Raw genomic sequence first — 6097 nt, forward strand, 5'->3', positions numbered from 1 at the left:
AGAGGAAGATGAGAGGGGAAACTGGGGACTAGGTGCCCCCATCCACTAGGTTGAGTGAATTGGAATTATGCAACTCGTTACATCTCACTATTTTTGAGCTACTGTAAAAGTTCTTATAAGAGGCAAGTATGAAAATTTTGTTTCATGATAACTCAATGTGGACTCTTAATTGAAATAAGAGAAAAGTGAGCTTAAGGAACCAAAAGCTTTTGTAATATAAATTGATTTGAAATGTATTGGGAGTAGAGCTCTACGGGTAATGTGAACTGCCAGAAAGATGAACAAGTGGGGTCCTAGAGCAAATTAAGCCTGAAACAGGTAGAAGCAAAAATAATAAAACTGATATCCTACTTCAGATACATTGTGGGAAGGCAGGGTTCTTTAGGAAAGATTGTAATGTTGGAAAAATAGAAGATAGCAGGGAAAGAAGGCCGAATACGAGATACATTGACTCCACACAAAGGAAGACATGACTCTACAGGACCTCAGCAGGGCTATTGAGGACAGGCCGTTGTTGTAGACATCACTCATTCATAGAGTTGACTGGCGTTGGAGCTGACACAATGGCACAAAAACATATAGAAAATACATCACCTATAATAAGTTTTATGTATAATATTTATATATAAGTAATTTATATATTTATAAGCATATACATACATATAAATTATAATATTTACATGCAAGTATTTACATATAAAATTTTATGTGTAAGGTTAATGTTTTCCACTGGATAACATTCTAAAAACATAAACCTGTACTTAAACATAACAACACTTTACATCATTTAAGAGATAAAATGTAACATTGCTGGCCTCTCCCACTTAAAATGTTGAAATAAGCCCTGGCTGGCATAGCTCAGTGGATTGAGCGCGGGCTGCAAACCAAAGTGTTGCAGGTTCAATTCCCAGTCAGGGCACATGCCTGGGTTGCAGGCCATGGCCCCCAGCAACCATACATTGATCTCTCTCTCTCTCTTTCTTTCTCCCTCTCTTCCCTCTCTAAAAATAAATAAATAAAATATTTTTTAAAAAATAAATAAGTAAACAATCTCATATTAAAAAAAATGTTGAAATAAATGTTCTCCATCTCAAAATTATTGAGAAAAAAGATTGGTTTCCTGAAGAGGGATGTTAAAATTTGAATGCAAAAAGTTACACATGTGTTAAATGTCAGCTAGAGTTTAGACAGGAAACCAAACTATGTAGACACCTCATTTCTAAAAACTAATGTTGTGCCATGTTTCAGAAAAGTTTTTGAAGGTTAAACTAACTGAGTTTAAGAAATTTTAAGGAAAACTTTTTAAGGAATGATTCTTAAGGGAAGTTTCATTTGTGGACAACAAAGGTATATGAACTTACTGAAATGTGTTTTTTTTTTCTTTTAAAATACATATGCATTGTAAGTTAAACATAAATACTTGTTGAATGATGAATGTATCAGAAAATTTAATACTAAGTTATGTGTGTAACTGAAAATTATTTTAAGACTAATTTTACAACATAAATGACAAATTCTCATTCACACACTATCTCCATTCATTTAGATCTAACTTATATATTACAAAATAGGATTTTTTTTTTTTTGCTATTCTTTATCTTACCCCCAGGATCTTAGTGTAGTCATGATTAAATTCGGTTCCTTTTTTATATTGTTAAGAGTTTCTTCCACTATTTTCCTTAAAGACTTTATTTATGCATTTTTAGAGAGAGAGGAAGGAGAAAGAGAGGGAGAGAAACAACAATGTATGGTTGCATCTTTCACACCTCCTACTGGGGACCTGGCCCACAACCCAGGCATGTGCCCCAACTGGGAATCGAACTGGTGATGCTTTGGTTCACAGACCAGCACTCAGTCCACTGAGCTACACCAGCCAGTACTTCTTCCATTATTTTTGGAAAAAAAAAAAAAGTATATATAGGTAAACTGAATCTGCTTGTCTAAAAAGTGTAGTTGTTGACTTCCAGCTTCTACTACTGATACGAATGAAATATTCATCTGATTTTCTTTCTTTTGTAGGTAACTTTTTCTGTTTTATGGTTGCAATGTTTTTCTTCAATTTATAAATGTGCCTTTTTTAAAAAAAATTCTTAATCCTTGCTGTGTATTTTCATTATATTACTCCAAAACTTAGCACCTTAAAACAACCCCCATTTTATCTCACAGTTGCTGTTGGTTTCGAATTCAGAAATGGCTTGGCTGGATGGCTCTGGTTCAGTGTCTTTCATGAAGTTGCAGTGCAGATGTCAGCTGGGATTCAAGTCACCTGACTGCTTGACTGGCACTGGAGGATCCACTTCCAAAACGGCACACCACATGGCTGGTGGCAGAAGACCTCAGTTCCCCGCCATCAGAGTCTCTCTGTAGAACTGCTTAGATGTCTTTCTGACAAGGCAGCTGGCTTCCTCCAGAGCAAGTGACCTAGAGCAGCACGTTACTAAATTCAGCCTACACTCAAGGGAAGGAGAATAAAGCTCCAACTTTCCTAGGGAGGAATGTCAAAGAATTGGTAGACATACTTTAAAATCATCACACTGGGAATTGATAAATTATTTCAATCTGAAGATAAAAATCTTTCTCTAGTTCAGGTAAGTCATCTTCTATTACTTAACAAATTGTAATAATTTATCTGCATATTGTTAGGGTTGTTCTTTTCTGTTGTTGAGAAATTTCAGAAAGGAAATGGGGCAATTCTGGGGTGCCAATGGAAAGATACTAGTATGCTATAAAACCTCTGAATTACCAAATCTGTTGTATTTGTCATCAAGCCTCTAAATCCTATGGTTACTATTATAGTTAATATTAACTATTGTTATGTATCAATTTATAACTATAATTATATTATTATAGTTAACATTACTAACCCCAACATCCCTACTCTGTATCTCTGGACTCTGATAATGATATAGTTACTGATGTTTCATAGCGTCTCAAAGAAACTCTAGAGACATCAAGGATAAAAAGGAAAGGAACATGGACTAATGAAATAAGCTACAATCCAATTATTTTCTTAGTAGTCAGAAGCTATAACAAAATTTAAGTCCACCCAGACCAAATAAATTCATATAATGATGGGTACCTGTGGATTACCACAAACAAAAATTCATCTTTGTAGTGTAAACCCTCAGGACTATTCTTTTTTTTTTTTAAGATTTTATTTACTTATTTTTAGAGAGAAGGGAAGAGAGGGAGAAAGAGGAAGAGAAACATTGATGATCAAGTGATACATTGATCGGTTGCTCCTTGCACGCCTCCAACTGGGGACCTGGCCCACAAGCCAGGCATGTGCCCTGACTGGGAATCGCACTGGCGACCCTTTGGCTCACTGGCTGGCACTCAATCCACTGAGTCACATCAGCCAGGGCAGGACTATTCTTATGTATTCATATGGCCTTCATGTACTTACCACATCAATCAGGAACCTATAATTTGGACAGATCATTCTGCCTTTCTAAGTATTCAAAACAAACCTTTCAGTAACTCATTGTTTTTATTTTATTTATTGATTGATTTTAGAGAGAGAGGACAGCAGAGAGGGAGGGGAGGGGAGGAGAGAGAGAGAGAAACATTGATTTGTTGCACTTATTTATTCATCTTGTTTGTGCCCTGACTTCTTGTATGTGTACTGACTGGGAATTGAACCCACAACCTTGGCATATTGGGACACTAAGCAACTGAGCTACCCAGGCAGGGCAATAATTCATTGTCTTTAGAAGTCCAGTTAGCCAGGAAGAGTTCAGAACACAGGAGTCTGCACTGGCTAGAAGTTTCTAAACTAAAACATGTTATAATACTGACCATGACAAATAACAAAATAGGTTAAATTCAGTAAACTAATATATATAAATCTGCTGTCTAAAATCATTCAAAAACAATTCAAGTGCTCTCAACTATTTATAGGCTGGACAAGAGTTCATACAATAGCCAATATATTTTGTACCCATCAAAGAAAGGTGAAACAATTAGTCAATTTTTTATAGGCCACTTGGTTAAATAAGGTTGATCAGGAAGAACTGGAGAGGCAGAGCTAGTGGGGGAAGCTAAAGATAAATAAATAAATAAATAAATAAGGTTGATCAAACTCATTCTTGATATTTATTCTGGTTAGCAGTAGGTTGACAAAGTATTAAATATAAAATAGTTCCCAAATATCTCTTATGATATTTATCATTGTCCTCGGTCTTTATGCATTTTTTCACCATCTGCCAGAGTTTTAAATATTACTACATGGCAATCCAGAGCTGACATTCACATGATAATAGAGCATCAAAAAGAGACCAAATCTCTCATTGTCGCGTCCTCCCCTTCAGGAGCTGAATTTTGACTCAAGGCAGTGTGGGCGATGAGGAATAGGGTCAGGACATTCTGATGTAGAATATGGCGCAGTCCTGGTTTATCTAAGGTGTAGCTGCCAATGGAGTGTGATGCCAGATGTTGGGTCAATACATGGCCCTTCCCCCTCCCACAACTGAGGGGCTAGTCCCAGGGCTACTGGCTAGGAATGTGCTGTTTTGGAAATGGATTGTAACTTTTTCCTTATCACCTTTTGGGAATGGCTTCCTGTCCAGTGACTGCCTCTTGACCCTTTCTTTATACTGAGATGATGTAGTTTAGAGTCACTCATAGGAAACATGCCTCCTTTGTTTGGGACCCCTTAAAACAAGCCTCAGATCGGGGGCGGGCGGGGGGGCCCTGTCTCACACAGACTGCTGCCATCCGTGCACTCCCCTGTAATGTGAGTAGTAAAGGGCATGTCTACATCTACTCGTCCACTGGGTGGTTCTATTGGAGTATCATGAACACTTAAGCAGCTCCCCAGTTTGGGGCTCCTACACTACACCAGATATTACACATAGTAAGCCTGCTGGCCATACATAATGTATACTCCACATCTAAACTCTCAAGGCTTTTTAGATGATCCATAAAAAACTGAAATTGTTTTCCTTGAATCTGATGTGGCTGTTTTAAAATATAGCTTCCAAATTCTTTATCCCTTGTTCCTTTGAGAGTGTGGCCAGTGTCCCATCCTTTGAGTATTGGCTCTATGACTAACCAATAGAATACAGCTGAGGTGAGATTAGACTGATTTCCAGGAACAGGTCTTAAGAAACTGGTAGTTTCCATCTTGTCTCTGTTGAGAAAGTCACTCTGGGAAAGACTGTCAGGAAGGAGACTAAGGCTTGTGACCCCAGGCTGTCTGACCTAGTTAACAACACCGGCCAAGTGTGCACTGTCTGGTAAGTAAATTCCAGCCCCACATTGCACTGTCCTTGCTGGTACCATGCAGAGCAGAGACAAATCTTCACCATTCTGCCATACCCAAATTGCTGTTTCCTTCTTCAATGACCTCATGGCAGTCATCTTAAGGGACAGACTGAGATACTCCTTTACAAATCTGGGAGTGCTCCCCCAACAGGCACTCAGTGTTATTCATCTACCGTGAAACAACTGTCACTGCCACTGTGAAAACAAGACCGATACTATAGGACCTGCAGCCAGTACTGTGGTAAACCACTGTTCTGTTTGTATACTCAGTGCCCCTCACCCTCTTCTGTTGATAGAATTCTCCCTTTCCTTTGCAAAACTGCTCTTCCCTAATTAATGTGTTCGGTGAAGCTGGTGAAGCTGCCAAACACAAAACTATCCTGGTGGGAGCCATAATCCCTTTTTGCTTTCAATCGTCCTACCCTGTACATTGGCCATCGTCCATTGCTCACACCTGAACAACCATAAGGGTGAACACAGGATCCTGGCCCATCGCAGTCATTATATGGATTGCTAACATTTCCCAACCAGTCTAATACTGATGATACTGATGACCATTCTTTCTAGTTTGATGGCTTTCCTGATACACACACACACACACACACACACACACACATAGTATAGAAGTAAAATTTCTGGGTGAGTATGTATATTTAAAATACTATTGCCAAATAGCCCTCCAAAAAGTTTTATGCCATTTTACACTCCAACTGTGATTACTTGCATCTGCTTGCCCCTCATCAACACTTTGTATTTCAGACTTGTCAGTTTATACTTATATGACATGTATAAAATATGATACTTTGTTTTGTATCCTTGTAATGACAAAAGC

Source organism: Phyllostomus hastatus, unplaced genomic scaffold (genome assembly GCF_019186645.2).
Source record: "Phyllostomus hastatus isolate PE091 unplaced genomic scaffold, TTU_PhHast_1.1 phas_contig_86, whole genome shotgun sequence".
Lineage (NCBI taxonomy): Eukaryota > Metazoa > Chordata > Mammalia > Chiroptera > Phyllostomidae > Phyllostomus > Phyllostomus hastatus.